At 39.7% G+C, this 18345-nt stretch overlaps 1 protein-coding gene and 1 long non-coding RNA gene across 11 annotated transcripts in view; both read left to right on the top strand.

Moving 5' to 3' along the window:
- Nucleotides 1-4210: 4210 nt before the first annotated feature.
- On the top strand, nucleotides 4211-13224 carry LOC116243398 (uncharacterized). The gene is made up of 3 exons (XR_004169953.2): nucleotides 4211-4438; nucleotides 4618-4739; nucleotides 10191-13224. It is a non-coding gene; the product is annotated as an uncharacterized LOC116243398 (long non-coding RNA).
- Nucleotides 13225-16178: 2954 nt separating this feature from the next.
- Nucleotides 16179-18345, top strand: part of NAALADL2 (N-acetylated alpha-linked acidic dipeptidase like 2) — a 411612-nt gene continuing 409445 nt past the window's right edge. For 9 of the 10 annotated variants that reach the window (XR_016469794.1, XR_016469793.1, XR_016469789.1 and 6 more), the window contains exon 1: nucleotides 16179-17001. The gene's annotated coding sequence lies outside the window, so the exon portion shown is untranslated. The remainder of the gene's footprint in view (nucleotides 17002-18345) is intronic. The other variant, XM_090147730.1, reaches the window with a different exon arrangement.

Below are 18345 nucleotides of genomic sequence, written 5' to 3' on the forward strand. Positions count from 1 at the left end.
TCTGCTCTTTTTCTCAGTCTATAAGCTAAGGGACATTAAATAACATCAGAAATCTCTTTTTTCATGTGAAATAATAACACTATAAGATTAAGACATCCTTTTGAGGTCTCCCAATAAATCTGAACAATTTGAAACACGGCTTTAACTTAAACGTTCCAATTCAGTTTAAGTCTGGCACATTCACACGTGTATATGTGGACCAAAACTGAGCAGCATTTGATGAGGCCTTCAAGAGGACTGCACAGCAGTGAGTTAACCTTCAGTTCTGCACAAAACGCCTTTTCTCTTAGGATCTCTTAAAGCCATCGTACAATTGATTTCTTAGTTATAGATTCAGTAAAAACTTAACTTTGTGAAATAGGAAATTGTTAGAAAAAGGTAATGAACTTAAAACTGTCTGGTGGAAAATGTTTAGGTAAAAAAACGTTAAGAATCACCTAAAAAGAGTAGATTTTATGTGCAACCTGACTTCATTTCTTTTTGTTAATATTATGATTCTCAGTAATTCATATATATATGAAACTATCATTGCTTTAATAAGCTTTATTTTCTGAAAGGAAATTAAATATTGTATGGCAAGTAAATTGTGGATTAAAGCCAACTCTGAGCTTAATTTCCCTCACTATTGGGATGAATGGCAAATAGAAGAGCAAGAAATTTGTGCAAATCTTAAATGCTGAGCTTTTTTTTTTTTTTTTCATTTGAAGATAAGAGTAACATCAGAGCAGTTAAAGCAGTGTATTTGTTTGTTACAGCGTATTTGCTTGTATACATATATGAATCTCTCTTTCCATGTGCTTACCTGCAGGCAGTACCCCAGCCAGTAGAGGAGCTTTCTAGAGGCAGAACCAAACAGGAAACGTTACACTTTTTCGTCATGCAGATTCAGTTCAAAGGTAGATATGGAGGTAACACTACTGCCTCATTCTGCATTCGGAAATATTACTGACCAGATGCTTAGCTGATTACATTTATTTTATTACCAGCTGAATTAGTATTTACCATAGTACCATTGAAATCAGTGAAGCCCTGGCAGTTTACACCAGTTATAGACCTGCTCCTGGACCTTTAACGTTCATCATGGCTCATCTCACCTTCCTCTTTTGCGCATCTTCTCACACACATGAACATGCACTCGTAGAAATTAATACAAACTGCCTGATTTATGATCACCATCTGGCACTAAAAATGTGCTTTTATGTGGGTTTCTAGTTAGTTGCATAGAAGTCCAGTATTCAGAAAAAAAAAAAGAGCCTTCTACACGTCTACGCGTAAAAACTCCTGCTAATTACATTGGTGCAAAGGAGAGGTCTGTAACACGGTTTGTAACATTAACATGCAATAACAAATTTTGTGCTAAGAACTTTTAAATAATGAACATTCAGCCCTGTGTTTGATCCTCAGATCCATATGTTGATCTGTATGTCAAAAAATCAATGACGTTACAGCAGTTGTAACTCTAATCTCTGTGCTTTTCTCTGCCTGATCAGTAGGGAAACAGGCACACAGCTGAGCCACAAGTGTGCTGTAAATTCAGGCCAGAAACAGTTAGATTTTCTCTGTCACCTGAATTATCCCATCTCAGTGTTAGCAACTTCAGGCATTCAACATTTACGAGATTCACTTTAGAATGGTGTGATTTAAATAAGAAATGTGGAGTTCTTAAGTCTGTATGGTTGGGCATTTAGTATTCAGTTTTTTAGCCACAGAGCTGTAGAAGTAACTTTTTCTAAAATGGCAGTTGATAATACTGGCAACTGGAGTTAATAATAATGCTATGGCTAAATTAAGAACAGGTTTGTGAAAGCTGAGCTTTGGGAGCCGAATTATTCATCTCTCTGTCCTTCTGCAAAGAGGAGCGCAAATGATCGGGCATTCACATTTAACCACCAAACACTGAGCAGCTCTTTCCAAAATGATAAGTCACCATGGCATTGCAAGGTCAAACCTCAGCTGATGTTCTAAGGTACACTATCTTTCAGTGAGTCTTAAAATGTTGCCCCAAGCACCGTGTCTGTGTGGCCACATGGCTCTGGTATGAAGGACAGAAATCTTGAGGCTGCCATGCCCAGTACAAAATACTTGATATAAATTTTCCCTGGAAGAAAATGAGAGGTGGGGCAGAACTAATCTTCTGTCAGGAAGCAGTTTGGGAGAGTGAATGTGTAAGATGCCTATTTCATCCATTAATTTGTAAAAACGTCTTAGATAGTAGCATACAGTAATTAAAATTATATGAAAGGTTCTAAAAGTAATACATGGTTCATTTGTCTCCAAGTATATTTTCAGAAGTCATGCGATATTTTAATGATTGATGATTGTGATACGGTTGCAGTCTTGTTCTTATGCCTTTCACGAGATTAATACTGTGTAATGGTGACATCTGACTAAGCAGATAAATCCATTTACACACAGGTAAGTCTAGAGCAGTGTCAATGAACTGGAAACTTGAATCTTCTCAAAAAGAGGTAAGTAATATCCAAAACCAACTACTCTTGGACAGTTAGTGGCTGTTCTTATGTTAAACTCTGTACTGATTTTTTCTTTTGCATTCATCGATTTGCCTTAAATATAGTTTTTTCTCCCCAGTAACTGAAGTAAGTTTACCATGATACTTCTTCATAGAAGATGAAGATAATATGAGCCATTGTTTTCTACTCATGAATCATGACTTCGGTGGCCAAGATCTGAAAAAGTGATATAAGGAAAATAGTGAGACATGGGGTTTTTTTGTTATTTTTTTCTTCTTCTGTAGGTGCATTCTAGTATCTTGATTGTTTCAAGGCTCACACACACACACACACAAATATATATACAACCATAGCTGCCACAGCCAGAAGCCTTGTTGGGAATTTTCCTCTTTCCTTGTCCAGGAAGAAAGGATATAGTTAAAACCATAAAAGGAGACTTCTCCACAAATCCACAACTGTAACTTCGAGACCCATCAAGGAACTGAGAAAAATGCTTGCAAATTCTGCTCTGTTTGACAGGAGAAGGAACATAATATTCTCAAATTTAACTTAATATTGGTAATGTTTGTATATTTGGCATTCCATTAACTATATTCTAAAAAACATGAAATCTTTTTTCTCAAATACAGTATATCTTAAACCTAAAAGGGCTACTTAGTTATTAGAGCTTTGATTGTGTGGAAATAGTGCCTGTGACTTTCCCTTTATCCTACACTTCTCTTGGTTACACATTACAACTCAGTTCAGGGATTTTTTTTTTACTCTGTTTTTTTGAGTGCTTCAGTTTTAATTCATTCATTTGTCATTTATGCAAGAAGCACATTATTCAAATCCTTTCAGTTATGATTTATTTTCATTTTTTTTCTTACTTTCTTTTTTAAAAAATGTCTGTGATAAGCGCAATTTTATTGTTCTTGATGCCCTTCCTTATCATTGTAACTACTGTCTCACACAAATGCAAATATTTCAAATATTTTAAATGTCTCCTCAGACTGGAATTTTGGTTTATCTTGTTTCTGTCATAGTTGCGTACCCAGGGTTGTTCATAGATAATCTGTCAATGAATGTTGTGTTTGGGCGTAAACACTTTTCAGAACAGTTCTAGAGAAACTCCTCTATTGGCTTATGAAATTCCAGCCATGGAAGTTGTGGTATTCTGGATGGTGCTGGAAATCAGTCTGTTCTAGTATCTCTTGCTAACATGGCCAAGACCAGTCTGCTCATGAGTAGGAAGAGCTCCCTCAGATGACGATAGGCAAGTTCTGGGAAGTTCACACCATCACTGAATTATCTTCATGCACATGCCAGATGGTAATTTGTCCTTTGAAAGTTGCTGGAGGTACACTTTCACAGGCAAAAGCAAACCAAGACCTGAGGCAAGCATATGCCTCCAGGAATAAGTAGTGACTTGTAATGTCTGCTGTTTGTTAAAGGGTTTATAGCTCGTGGCCATGCTTCAGACAAGTGTTGATGTATTTTCACTAGCTGTGCAGACATTAAGACCTCTGTTCTGAAGCAGGGTTTGTCACTGTGGCCATGATGGTGCTGCTGAGCCAAGATCACGCTGACCCCACTGCAGTAAACAGCAAATTTTCTTCTGACTGCACCTGAGAAAGATGTGTCCCTTCCATTGTGGGAGGGAATGAGCTACAGGTGTGAAACATCAAACTTAATTTGATTTTTTTAAACTATTTATTTATTTATTTTTAGAGCGCAGAAGGATGGCTTTATAGCTTGGATTCTGGTGTGGGAGGTGTTTTTCTTATAGATTTTTGGCTGGATATAGAAGATTATCAAGGATTAAATTCTTCCTCCCTGGATTTAACTACCAATATCAAGTGTGTAGTATAGGGAAGCTGACTCGACCTTACATGAAGTTAATTAGAGGAAAAATTGTCATGCTCTACAGGTGCAAGTAGGGGGAACCAAAAGTTGCTGAATTAAAAGCAATCTTTTCTTTCCTTCAGGTGTGTTTAACTATGAGACCCTGAAATCTTGTTAGGAGATAAAGAACTCTCTCCTATTTTTTTGTTTTGTTTTGTTTTAATGTATACATATGCAATTTATATATATATACATATATATATATAGTTGTATAGATCAGAATAATAGCTTTTTATACCCGCTGTTTATTTTATTACTACAGTGTCTATGGCTGAGGGAATAAGACCAGCAGTGATAAGAATGAAATAGCAAAGGCTCTGAAGCAGCATGAAGCAATGAACAATCCTCACTTTGAAAACCTTATAGTGAAGAAGCTTTCCAATGGTAAGCATAGTTACAACTGGAGCTGGTTGCCTGTGGCAGTTGTAGCACAGAAGGCATTTCAGAGCAGATTCTGCCTTGAGATGGGTAGGCGAGCTGAAGATTCTTGTCTTATTTCTTCCACTTCTCTAAATAGCTCTAGGATTAGAACAAGCTTAATAGCTAAGACATTGATATATAGTTTACAAGAATTGTTAGTTTCATGTTATTTTATTCTGTGCAATGTTACTTGGTGAGCAGTGAGCTCCCTCAGTAGTGAGTTAGCAAAGTGGAACTGAAGAAGAACAGAGAAATGCCACAGAAAGGTGGGCAAAGAAAGGGAAAGAAAATTGATGCTCAGCCCATTAGAGGTTAATTTTGGGGATCAAAGCATTACTGAGCAGGCTGGCACACCAGTAGAAATGAAGTTGTTGTTGCACTTTGTGAGGCTGATTTTCACTAATTTGGGCTTTCTTGATCAGCTAGACTAATGGTTCTTCTCTCAAGATAGCATGGGTTTAGCTGCATTTAACATGCATTATCTACACCTATCAAAAATACTTCTGGTGCAGTGGGGTTCTTTTTTATGTGGTAGGGATTCCTCTTCTAGTTTTGAGTGTGTTTGTAGACTTCGTGTCTTTGCCTAAGGACTATAAGAGGTGGTAGGAACAGAAAGAGAGCTTATATGTGAAAAGGATACAGCTTGGAGTTTCAAAAACTGACCGAAAGTGTTGAGGTTTGATTAATTGTAAGCAGCGCGAAAAGATATTTGTCAGCTTAGCAGCCTCTGGTTATAATGTCACAGCAGCACTATCTTAACCTGTGTTGAACACAAAGATGTACAGCAGACAGATCAATGTCAAGCACTTGAAGAGCTTGAGTACTGAATATGAGTATTTTTAGACTTGTGTGTGATTTCTGACATCCGTTTGGCAAGCACCTAAGACTGTAAAGTTTATAAAAACATGCTTTAGAGCTATACTTTATTTAAATTATTGTAAAATTATTAAACTGGAGAGAGGACTGATTATTGCCCTGTACATCATTAATATTTTGAAGATAACTATGCTAAGTGTGATGGTTGGTGTCTAGGAGTTCCATAAATGCTGCAGCTGCATTTGCTCAAACCTCTGATCCTCATCTTCAGAGTTGCAATCAGATTAACTGAAAAACAATGAGAACAAACCAGATAAAACTGATTGCAATATTTGCTACACACTGAGGTCAGAGAGGTGTAAAAGCTGATAGTTATTGACGGCTTCATTGACTATGAAACTACTGAACATTATCCATTTAGGAAAGAGATCAATACGAAAAGCATCAGCTAATGGAGACTACCTGTGGTGCAATCACAGAGTGTACGCCCATTCTGTTTTCTGCGAGCTTCTGTAAAACCAGTTGGTCAGAAAGATCAGAGGTAGAAAGTAGAAAGAGGTTAGAAAGTTTCAGGAAACAGCTGTGAGTATTCATGAGACTCATTGAAACTGATATCTTCCAGAGGCTCTTTATTTAAAGAGTTTGCCCAGATTTGCCATCCAGTTAACTGAGGTGCAGAATGTGATTTATGGTAGAATTGTTTGGATTAAGGATCGATACAATGAGATTTCACATCTCTTTAGGAAAAAAAAAAAAACTTTTTTGCTGCTGTGATTGGAATTTACCTGTGTGTTCCCACCATCAGTCATATGTATGTGACATTTTGTGAGCAATGGAAAGGAGTTTGGGCAACACACTTTCTTGCATGATATCTTTGTTGGCTTTCAGAGAGTTAATGAAGGGCACCTCTAGGAAATGGCAGCTATCTTGGCTATATCCCTGTTGAGAGGACTTTACTTCCTGGCTACTTTTCAGTTTGTTACCACAATTAGATTTGCATTACTATCTACTTTCTTTCTCTTGCCAATCTCTTAGGTATATGATAATGGAATGTTCTTGTTCAAATTTTGGATGCAAAATACCTTTGCCTTTTTTGTGTTATTGACAGCACAAACCTAGGGGATGTTATTGGGCTGTTACACAAATACAGTTCAAGTTGACTATTGCAGGCCACACTGCAGTACAATAGAATACAATAAAACAATCAATCATATGTAGACCATAAACTCTGCGGTCTCCGTAGCCCCTCAGTCTGCCTCAGCAGTGCTAAAGACTCACTAGGACATCATGAAAGGTTATCGAAGGCAGCACTGCCACTGGAAAGCACTTTTTTCTGCAGGCTGCTGAGGACTAACGGTCACAGATGAATTCATCAGGGGCATTTCCACATGGCATCCGCAGCCATCAGAAAGGCAGCAGCAGGGAACAGCTGAGGAGCTTATTTCAGATTCTTTCAGTTATGATGGTCTGTGGTCTTATGTGCTGTGGAAATAGAAACAGTGAATTAAATCTTGGTAAAATCTTAAAGAAAAACAAGCAGACATTTTCAATTTCTATCTGAGCTGTTGGCTTGCTGCTGACCACTGCTTACAGATATTACAGCAGAACTGCTGTGGTTTTGCTGCGCACTTGGTGACAGTGGCCGGAGCGCTCAGGTGCTCACTGCCAAAGTAGAGCACATGCAGCTGATTCCTCAGCCTCATCTTTCCCATGGTCTGCGATCAATCCATAACCCTAGGTAGGTGCTGAGCTTGTCTCCTGAGTATTCATTCTGGGTTTGTGTCTGTACAGTCAGAGCCTTTATGTGGGCAGAGAAAAATGATTCTACTATTAAGAGCTGAACTTGGAATTTGCAAACAGCAAAATTTTGGCACCCTCTGAAGTAAACCATGTAAGGTTGGCTGTGTTTATTCTTGAATGTAGGGTTTTTAAGATGGGATTAACTAAAGATAGCTGTACAGGAGAAAAGTCTTGTTAGAAGTCAGGGAAATAAATTCTGTAATAATTTAATCATTTCTGTATTTGTTTTAAAATATTAATTTTTCAATTTTAATATTTCTTCTGGTCAAATTTAGCCTGAAATTTAAGTAATATCTACATAAAAATGGTGTGTGTATATATATATATATATTTTGTGATTATTGTAAACTATATTGTAGATGTTCTGACTGAAACTGTTTAACTTGGTATGTCTTCAGTGAGTAATAGGAAAGGAAGAACAGCAATAAAATGTTGAGTCCTGTAATCCACGCAGCCTCAGATGCCTGCTAGCAGGGCATGGTCTCCAGCATCTACAGGCTCTTCCAGTTGCAATGTGAACAAGTAGTAACCTCAGAGTTGCTTTGAATTAAATTAGCAGTAATGTCTCTGCAGCACCATGGTCCATCTGAGGTGGGCAGGGATGGAGGGGGGACAGAGTACCCCACTTTTTTCGTTGTCATTCTTCCATCTGTGCAGGATGGAGCAGGGACAGAATGGCACAAACTCATTTCACCTGTACCAGTAATCCCTCTTGCTTTCCTTTGAGAGGTTTATAGCTTGTGCCCAGTTAGGCAAGAGTTAAAATTAGCAATTAAAAACACTAACATTCTAGTTTAGAAAGCGGAGGCAGACTGGAATCATCCAGAGCAGACAGCAGGGTCAACGGCAGACGTGGTCTGTAAATTGACTCTGTCTGGTGTGAGCAAACTAGGTAACTGCTGATTAGGCAGGTCCTGTGATGTGCCTTTTGTGAAAACAAATTCAGGCTGTAGCCTTCCTCACACAGTACAGCTGATGATGAGTTGTTAGTTAAAGGTCTGAGAAAGCAGCTTTCAGACGCTGGGCTTGTCAGGGAAAAAAAAAAAAAAAAAACAGCAGGAGAGGACATAAGTAATGAAAACAAATGTACACAGAGAGCTGGATGGGTAACACAAGTGCAGAGGTGAACGGCGTGATGTGCCCTGAAGTGTGTGGCAGGAAACTGTGTAAAGTTAAAGCTGACCTGGGACACTGGAATAGTTTCCATGTGTTTATTACTTGCTGTGCTCGGGTCTTGATAGGGCAGACATTATTGGTTATGCTTTTCTTCCCCCATGCAGGGTGTCACAGTTTGAAGTTACTTCCTATCGCTGGAGAAAGCTTGTAAAATTGTAGTGGCAGGTACAGGTGGTAGCTTTGCTGGGGGAGGCTGAAGTGTTTCAACGTGTGCCATCGCCAGCCAGGTCAGCAGCAGGGTGGTGGTGGTGAGAGCTGTTCAGGCCTGAGTGACTGCAGAACCTTTTCCTTTCATTCAGCACAAAGGTGGCTTTTGACAGCTCTTAATGAATCCCTCCTCTTATAAATGAGTAGCAGGAAAGAGAACCTTCACATTGCTGTTGACAACAGTTTTTTCATGGGTGTTGTGAAGAAGTCTGATATCACAGAATGGCTTGGGCATGGTTGCAGCCCTCCAGGCTGCCTGGGGCCCCATCCAAGCTGGCCTTGAGCACCTCCAGGGATGGGGCACCTACAGCTATCTGGGCACCTGTGCATTTTCATCAGGTCTCATTTCTATCTGTCTCATGTTCACAATTCACAAAATTACTGAGAATTTCGAAGCCATCTTATGGATTTGCAGGTTTTAAATAATTTTCTGACTGGGAGATTGGGCTTGAATAATAGAAGGAAATAAAAGGGAAGGAACTTGTTGATTTAATTCTTGTGAGTGTGAGACTTCAGTCTAGCATTAGGAATAATTCTGATTGTTTTTTTGATTACAGTGTACTCAAAGACAAGTAATTACAAATTTTACAGAAACAAACAAAAAAACCCAGGAACTCAAGGCAAATTATTATAATTATTAATTGATTACTCTACAAAAGGCAGCTGCTGTAACTTTACATGCACGTCCAGTATCAGCTGCTCATCTAATAAGCTTTGGAAAACCAGCTCTGACAACTTCAAGAAATACAGAAGCATGGCAAAAAGTGGCATTGATATTTCAGTAAGTGACATTCTCTCTGAGTCAGCGGAACAAAATGCTGTGGAAGCATTGGAGGCCCTAGGAGGCACCACTTCTAAATAAGGCTGAGAGCCAAGACCCAACATCTCATTAAGAGTGAGAGGCTCTCCGGCGCACAGATGATAAATATGTATATGTGCTTATAGACTGCACAGAGCCCTAACTAGCAGTGGGGAAAGACAGCAACGTTTCTTTTTCTTTGCAGAACATGTGAGCTTAATAAATGCTATTGGATATTTCTGCAGTGGTAGCTCTAAACAAAGTATTTTGGATCTCTTAAATCGGAGTCCTGTTGTAGCATCGGACCTTCCTCCATAGAAGTTCTCTGCACGCTCTTGCTCCAGTTGAGTGTAAGGCTTGTATTTTTTTATCATCTTGTGCCAGGAAGTCATGGATTTTGCCAACCTTGCAGTGAAGCCTCTAACCAAGATGTCACTTCTGGTGGTCTGGGTGTCTTGCTGCCAACCGCAGAATTCTGAAAAAGAGTTCATGTTCAGATTTAGACAAGGAGGAAGCACAGGCTGGAATTAAAACTGCATTTCCCATTTGGCTTTGTTCTGATCCACGATTGTTCTCACAGTACAGTTAAAAATAAAATGACCTCTTTCTTTTTCTAGCTGCTGTCAAAATTGTCATTCCCCACCAGATGCCCTAAGTTCCTACTGCTCCCCGCTGGTACTGCTGCCCCTGTTGTCTCTCCGTCCAAAGAGTTTCAGAACAAGAGACAAGCTTTTATGGAGCCTGGCAAAGCTTCAGAAGGGAAAAGGAAAAATCGATACTGCTTCAAAGCCAAGTCTTTGCTTCAGTGAATATGACATTTGCCCTTTCTTCACTAGGGGGAAAAACAACAAGGACACTTAGGCCGGCAATGGAAATAGAATGAACAACAGAGAGACCTTCCAGATTTGACATGTAAAGGGAAATAACTTTGTAGTTATTGTCCCTGTTTGGTGACATCAAAAACAGGTGTAGAGTGTAAGGCGGTGCAGGCTGAGAATGAAGTGGAAAGTAACACAAAGTCAAAGAGAAGAGTTGAAGGAATTTGGAACAAGTGATAATGGACTTGGCTGAAAAGATGGAGAATGAAAGACACTGCGCAAAGGTGAAGTCCATTGTTGTACAATCAAATTAACTATTAAATGTCAGCTGCAAAGGTGCGCCATAATATTAAAAGGACCTTCCAGTAAGTTTTACACCATTTTGACAGCTTTACAGCTACTGAAAATGTCCATAGAACCTCACAGTTTGCTAATGAAAGGCCTCTCCGTAAGGATGAAGCAGTTCAGAAACTTTGAAAGAGAAGCTGGGAATACCAATTAAAGAAATGCAAAATCAAAACAAGCTTGAAAAACACTCATATTTTTGGAGGATTAAAAGAGAATTAAACTACATATAAGCCTTAGAAGCCTGCTCTAATTCTTTTTGACATCCAGGTTTTCATTAATTTAATTCTACAGCTGGTTATAACTCCCTGATTCCATTCTATTTTGACTATGCCAATCCTAAGCTAGTTTTCCAAGTTGTGTTTTTAGATGTTTCTAATTTGTGTCATTCACTATATGGAATTTTATGGACCTGTTTGCTACTGAAATAAGATTCGTCATTTAAATGTTGTGTCATTGCTCAAAAATATTTTTTTCCTTATGTGAAGCTGTGCCTTCAGCTGCTACCAGCAGGGTTAATTTGCAGCACCTAAAATCCCTGCTGAGTGGGTCAGCTGCTGCTGTTGCAGTCAGGAAACGGAGCAGGCATCATCCTTGGTGAATCAAATAGCATGACTTCTGAGGAGCATAGGTGTAGTGCAGCAGGACAGTCATGTACTCATACTCTGACCCCTGTACTGCTGCTGGGTGAGAGTTCTGCAGCTACAGAATCAATAAAAATGTATTGATTTCTCTGTACTGTCATAAAGCTTGTCTGCTCTCATCTCCAGTTTGCAAGCAGAAGGAGAAGACTGTAAAACTACAATTGTCTTAGGCTTTCTTTCACCTCCTCCATTCCATGCTCGTTACTCCAGAGACCAAGATCTGTTTCTGACATGCTGCCCCAGCTGCTCTATTAGCATCCCACTCTTTTAACACTTTGTGTTGGAAAAATAGCTGGTTTTGAAACCAAGTGCAGGGGGATTGCCTTAAAGACTAAAGGTGAGTGACTTCTCTGGAGCTTAACACATCCCACTGCATGCAGAAAAGGGTAGCCAAGGACAGATAATGTGATGAGGAGTTCATTGTCTCTTTAGGTATTGCAGGTTCCCTTAAGGTTTATTTTCTAGGCAGTTTCAGATCCCTTTGAAACTGATGTTTTCTGTTCTTGGAGGAAGGTGTGTAGTGATCATTGATATGAAGAATGTAGGAATGTCCTCCATTGCTGGTAAATAATATTTAACTTCATAGCAACTGTCACCTAAAACCGTATCTGTCAAAAGGCAGCTGTGCAGATATGTGCAATTCGTGTTCATGCAGATTATTTGGGAAGCTTGGCTTCAAGCTTCTGGGATAGATGCAACAATTTGTCAGTTGTATAATCAGTTGATTAAATCCCAAAGTCCTGATAAAATGCAGAATGCAGTCATGGAACAAACAGGCTGGAAAAGATTCACCTAAAAGACAGAAATACAAGACCCCTGCACATTGTTGAGTACAGTTTGATATTTCCATGATCTCACTGCCTGACCTGCAGTATCACTAAACAATATTTATAATATAATATCTGTAATGTTAGAATATTACAGATCAACAACAACAAAAAAGCATCAAAGGGGTGCGTCTTGCAGCATTTAAAAGCATCAGCCTTGGATCCTTTTGTTTCTATGGAGAATGAGGACTTTGACACTCAATTGTTTCTATCGATAAGGTCCCCAGCTGCACCAATTTTGATAGAAATATTTGCAGAGCAGCAGAGTACATACACACGTGACCAGTGGTCACATGTGAGTGATACACACACGTGACTACTGGTCAAATGACCGACTGTGCCTCTATCATTGTCAATATTTAAATTATGTGTTACTTAATGTAAGATAATTGTGGCACACAAAGTAGGCAGTGCTTTCTCCTCTACCAGCTGAAGGGCAAGGCAGACCTGCTGACAAGTAGGAAAATCCAGGTTTATCAGCCCTACTGCTTTAGTGACTTTCCTTGTATTGATGCTTCAATCAAATAATGCTAACAATGTGATGTTTTAAATGTATGCTGTTGGGCTGTTTTATGCAGGATGTTGAGTCAGACTCACACATAGTGTTATTACTGAGGTCTGCAACTGCAGACCCAGAGAAGGAAAAGGGAAAATTCCTTTGTGAGCAGTTAGGAAGGAAATATAGGTGGGTCCCTAGAAGGGTGTTCTCTGGGGGATCTTTGCAGATCGGCTGGCAGTGAGAATGAAGAGAAAAATAAGAATGTCTTTGGCATGTTTTTCCAGAATATATTGTATGGTTTTGTTGGTACTTTTTTTTTTTTTCTTCCTAGTGGGATCATATCAAAATCCCTATTGGATTTTCCTGTTAGTGGTATAATTACACTAGAGCATGGTAGCAAGATAAAGTATTGTGTGTTGGTCACTAATGTGCTGGTATATTTTCTGATAATATTTCAGTATTCAGTTGACTTGTGCATTATGCTTAATTGTTTTTAACATAAAGTAACATATACAATAGGAGGTAAGAAAAGGTTGGGGAAAAGACGTGATCTCTTTATCCTGGCAGTTGGTTCCCACAAGAACCTGCTCTAACAACATTATTGGGGCTTGCAGGTGCAAGGCCCTGTGAACAATAAAGAAAGGTGTGAAAACAAGGGGAAAACACTGCCTCAGCAGCTGTTGTGAAAGAATGGAGAGCTGCAAATAACAGCCCCTCTGTGCTGCTAAGGTTGAAGAGCAGAAGTACCAAGGCACAGCACAACAGCCCACACTCAGTTCCAGGTGAGGCAGATGTGATCTTGTTGTGTTCAGTATCTCATCTGTGCCCTAGACTTGAGCATAGCCCTGCAATGGAATAGGTCAACATAGCTTTTACATCAAGATGTACGTGCAAGCCACTATATGTTTGGGGCAGGCTTTTTAAAACAGTGTTTATAAAAAGAAAAGGAATACAATCCTTCCCAAATAAACGGACACAAACTCACATTTCTTTCCTCTCTTCCATGCAGATATCAGGATTCTGTAGCCCGCAGATAGAGTCATGCTGGCATACATAGAATATAGCCCAATCAAGCTGGTGAAACAACCCAGATTTTAGAGATGAAGATCTCTAAACTGGGAGAGTTCTGCTGCTGACCTGCAGACTGTTAAAGCCCATGACTGTTTGCTCCAGCACTGCAGTTGCTATGGCAATTCATATAGACAAAAGCAGTAACCTTTCAGGTTACAACCAGGTAAAAAACTAGGACTTAAAATATACTCAGAAACAAACAGGAAACTGATATAGCTGCCAAAGGATCGATATTCTGTATTCTCTGTGTCTAATACCATTTCACAGCCAGGCAGCTGCATTCTGTATGAGCTGCACATTCCCAGTTCCTTTGAACAGTTGCACCATATAGAGCACGTAACAGCAACACTGACTTTGTAAAAAACAAAACAAAACAAAAACTCTTGTAAAGAAACTGGAAAAAGAACCAAATGTCCAAGCAGGCAATGGCTACTTGGATCCTTAAAAACGTAATTTTGACGCAGTCTGAGTCCAGACTCTGTTGGGATAAGAAGAAGAAAATCAAGCACCTGCAAATGACAAATCTTCACAACAGGAGGGAGAAAATCATGTGAGTATGATGGGATTGGATGTGTTTTAAGGTAGCAGGCTGGACCTCATGTTTCCATTTAATTAGTGAATACATCTTGCTCATGCTCTTGAGACGATGGCACCTTAAACTGCATTTAAAATATGCTTCTCCGAAGAAGTGGAATTAGAAAAGACAACAGGGTTGTGAGCAGCTACTTTTATACAAGCACATAATCTTAGTTTTGTCATCTCCAATAATGAAGCCAGTGATATAAATGAGAGATCTAATGAATGGAGGCCACAGATTTATCACACTATGGCTCTGGTACATTGCTTACAAACATCATTACAAAGTGCAAAATATCACACCAGAAAAACAGATAAACGTATCTGAATCTTCTTCTCTAAGTAGGATTTTCAATCCCTGAGTTCTTTTTCCTCACGTATGCAAAAGGGGACTCAAATGGGTTACAAAGATGTACTCAGCTCCTTTTCCCACCAAGCAGTTCATAGGTCTTTGAGGCTAACAAAACCAGAAATGCTGCAACAGCAGAACTGTGGCACGACATCATCTTTATAGGGCACTATCAAGCCAAAAACAGTGACTGACAGCAAAGCTGCAATGTGAAATCAACAGTGATCTGTCAGCTTTCACTGACTGTCATAACAGGATTCTCCTTGACTGTATCAAGAGCTTGACCAAGCCATTGTTGTTAACCTTGAAGAGTGTCATTGCAGGGGAGAAGTGTCTGCATCTCCTGTCAGATCCCCTTTGCAAAGCAGTGTACTGACACAACTCAGTACTACTGTAACATTTCATTTCCTCACCCTGCCTTCACATCTTCCTTCTCACAGAGTTCCAGAAATACCAAATAAATCAAAGGTATAAGAATTTATGGAACCCAAAGCAGCACTGATTTTTGGAATGACTTCATGATTGTATATGGGTACTAATAAAAGGCAAAGGTTCCCTGAAGCTGCAGGCTATAAAGTGTAGTGGAGCAATATGATTAAGACAGAGTTAAGCTGTATTAAACTTTGAAGTAAAAGACACTCCATAGTGACATGTTAATAGATCCCGGGAAAGATTTGTTAATGGACTAAAAATTGAGAAGCTATTTGCAGGCAGTATTTAGGACAAAGAAAATCATTATTTCTTTACAGTTGAGCTTCCCTTATGAATGAGCAGGACAAGGCAAGAGTGACGGGTACAGGCAGGGATGCATGGCTCAGGCATTCAGCTGGGGCCGCACTGCATGCTACCACTTTACCTGCCAAACACTAACAGCCTGGCACCAGGCACTCCTGGCCTGGCATGAGACTATGTTGCTGAGAGACAAAGACCTTTGGTACGTCCCCTTAAGGACTTTACAGTTGGACAAGAAGGGCATGTAGCATACATAATTTGGACACTGACCTCTGTTGAAGAGAGAGAAATTTTACTCACTTGATTTTCTTGTTGTGGGTCTGCAAAGGTGCTTTGGCATGTGATGATTTCCTGAAAACTCTGAACCACAGAGTGTTTCTGAGTTAGGACTTCTTTGCAATTAAAAGACACTGAAGTCAGGCAGTAGCTAAATATGAAATGTCTTCAAGGTCTGAACTTCGTAAGGACACAGAGTCCAGCAAAAGAATTTTGTCTGGCTGGTATGAGATACTAAAAATTACCCTTATTGCCACCTGAAAGCATTTGTGATAGGGAAGAAATTAGTACTAAAAAGTGCACCTTGGCCTGGCATAATTCCTTTCCAAGCTGACATACTGGCAGCAACAAAAATAACCATCACCTGGAGCGTGCTGCCTCTGAAAGGCAGAAACCACCAGAACAAAGAACACTGTCTCCTCTTGATCACAAAAGGCTGATTTATTCTTGCTGCATTATTATAAAAGGTATCATATATTTTGTAACATGCCAGAAATAGTGGGGGGCTTTTATTTGTTCCATCCTATATCTCTGGCTCAACTTTATTTTCAAATCAGACATTTTCAGTTTCTCTCAATATTAAATAAAAACACAGCAGAAGAAAATAAATCAAGCACCTTCAAATTAGTTCATCATCTCCTCTGCGAGTGGTCAGCATTGCATCAGCTGTCAAGCATTTCTAAAGCCAACTTTTATGCCTTGGCACTGAATTCCATGAATAAAATTTCTGTGATAATACCAGTGGTAAGAAATTAAAACCTCCTGGATGCTTTCTAGCATCCACATGCAGAGTCCTAGAGCCTGTCAGGCACTGCAGCCTGGCAAGATGCTAACAAATACAGAGCCTGGATGAGGCTTTGCTTGTCCGTGGTGAAGCCTAGGCTCCTCTCAAGCCCTGGTGGCAAAGTGTTGGAGCCCAAAGCAATGCCAGATCCTCTCAGGTGATTGCAGCAAGTATCTGACCAGAAGTTCAGAAACAGCACTGAGGGGCTGAGGTAGAAGCAGTTTGTTTTAGTCCCCGAAGTTCAGCAGTCACAGCCTGGAAAGAGTGGGGAAAGATGTGCCAGCTCTACAGGGAGAGAAAGCGGGAGAAACTTCCAGAACACAAGGGCAACACCACAGCTGTGGGAGTGAGGAGGTGGGCACAGGATAACGAGGCTACAGCTGTGTGGTGATGCGGTTCAGCTGTGTGTGGAGCTCACTGAGGGGATATAACTGAGAGAGATGGGCTGATTGCCCTTTGGTACTGGAGATCCCATCAGAGTGAGGGTGTGTGTTTGGCAATATTAAGGTAGGATAGCATTTGTATGGTTTTTCTACTAATATTCCAGAATGCATGCAAGCTGAGCTAGGAAGGCCTGTGGAAAGATATGGGAGGGGTGTTTTTGTGTGAGATTAAGAGTTTATTGGAATTCTTTTTTTCTCTTCTGTCTTTTTTTGCAATTGTGTCAGCAGTCAGCACCTCTAGGAAGAGATCTGTAGGGAGGAAGTTTCTGTCCTAAGAAGTTAAGAATGTGTGTAGGGAAAGCAGACCTTGGATTGGAGGCCATGGGGTGCGGCTGTGAGGTGTTCCCTGCTGTGCTGGACAGGGCGGCTGGGCCATGTGAGGCAGCACTGGGCTGCCATGCTTATGGAGATGGTTGTTTTCTGTAGCAAAGTGAGGAAACAAATGTTTTCAATACAGGAAGAAATATCCTGTTTAAAAAAAAAAAAAGTGAGTTTACTTCCTTAAATTACACAGTTCTATTTTACTTCTAATGATTCAAGTGTATGCTATATGCTTTTATTACATGAGATGGAACCACTCTAGAGCTTTTTGTTTGTTTGTTGGAATCTGCAGGATATGTTTTTAGTTAACTTTAATAACTACCAAGCATTTTCTTTTCTCTCTTGTTTTCACTGAGGGAATATCACTTTGCTCCTTGTGGAAGAAGGGGGGAGTAACATAACTTTTTAATGTACCTGTATAAATTTAAGTGAGAACTTCCTAAAAATAGTAGTTCCTGTTAGCTGGGTAAATCACGATATTCTGTATTTATCATTTATTTTTATTTTTTTAAAGGTGTGATAGAGAGAAAAGCTATTTAGCAAATCAAGAACAAAAATAAGATCTATGTTTGAAGAGCTGCAGGGAGTTAGAAGAAAATTGGCTCTTGTGATGAAGCATTATTCAGTCCATCACACATGTGAGCTCCAATTTTGCCCCTGAGGTGAAAAAAGTGAACTTGTTTTCCCTTCTATATAACCTTGGACTCTGCAGGATTTTTCACTGTGTGTTTTGCTATACCACTTCACAGTGCCCCTGACACAAGTAATGATTTTGTATATGCAAGCCTAGAGGGATGAATACACATTTATTTGCAGAGTTAGGCAGGCAATTGTAGAAGAGGCAAGATGGTGCTGTTATTCCATCTTTTGTTCTGGATCTCCTCCATTTTCATTGCTCCTGAAGCCATGCTTAATATATTAGGGAGTCATCACTGCCTCTGCCTTACCCCAGCATCACCTGTGTTTCAGGGCTCTCTGTGGTTGGGCTTGCCTCATGCTGCTTAGCACTGCTCTGAAAGTAGAGTGAGTCAGCTGTTAAATTAAAAATTGAAAGACCAAGTTGAGTCCAGTTGTTTGAATGGGTGTA

The sequence above is a fragment of the Phasianus colchicus genome, chromosome 10 (assembly GCF_987193195.1).
Source record: "Phasianus colchicus chromosome 10, bPhaCol1.hap1.1, whole genome shotgun sequence".
Lineage (NCBI taxonomy): Eukaryota > Metazoa > Chordata > Aves > Galliformes > Phasianidae > Phasianus > Phasianus colchicus.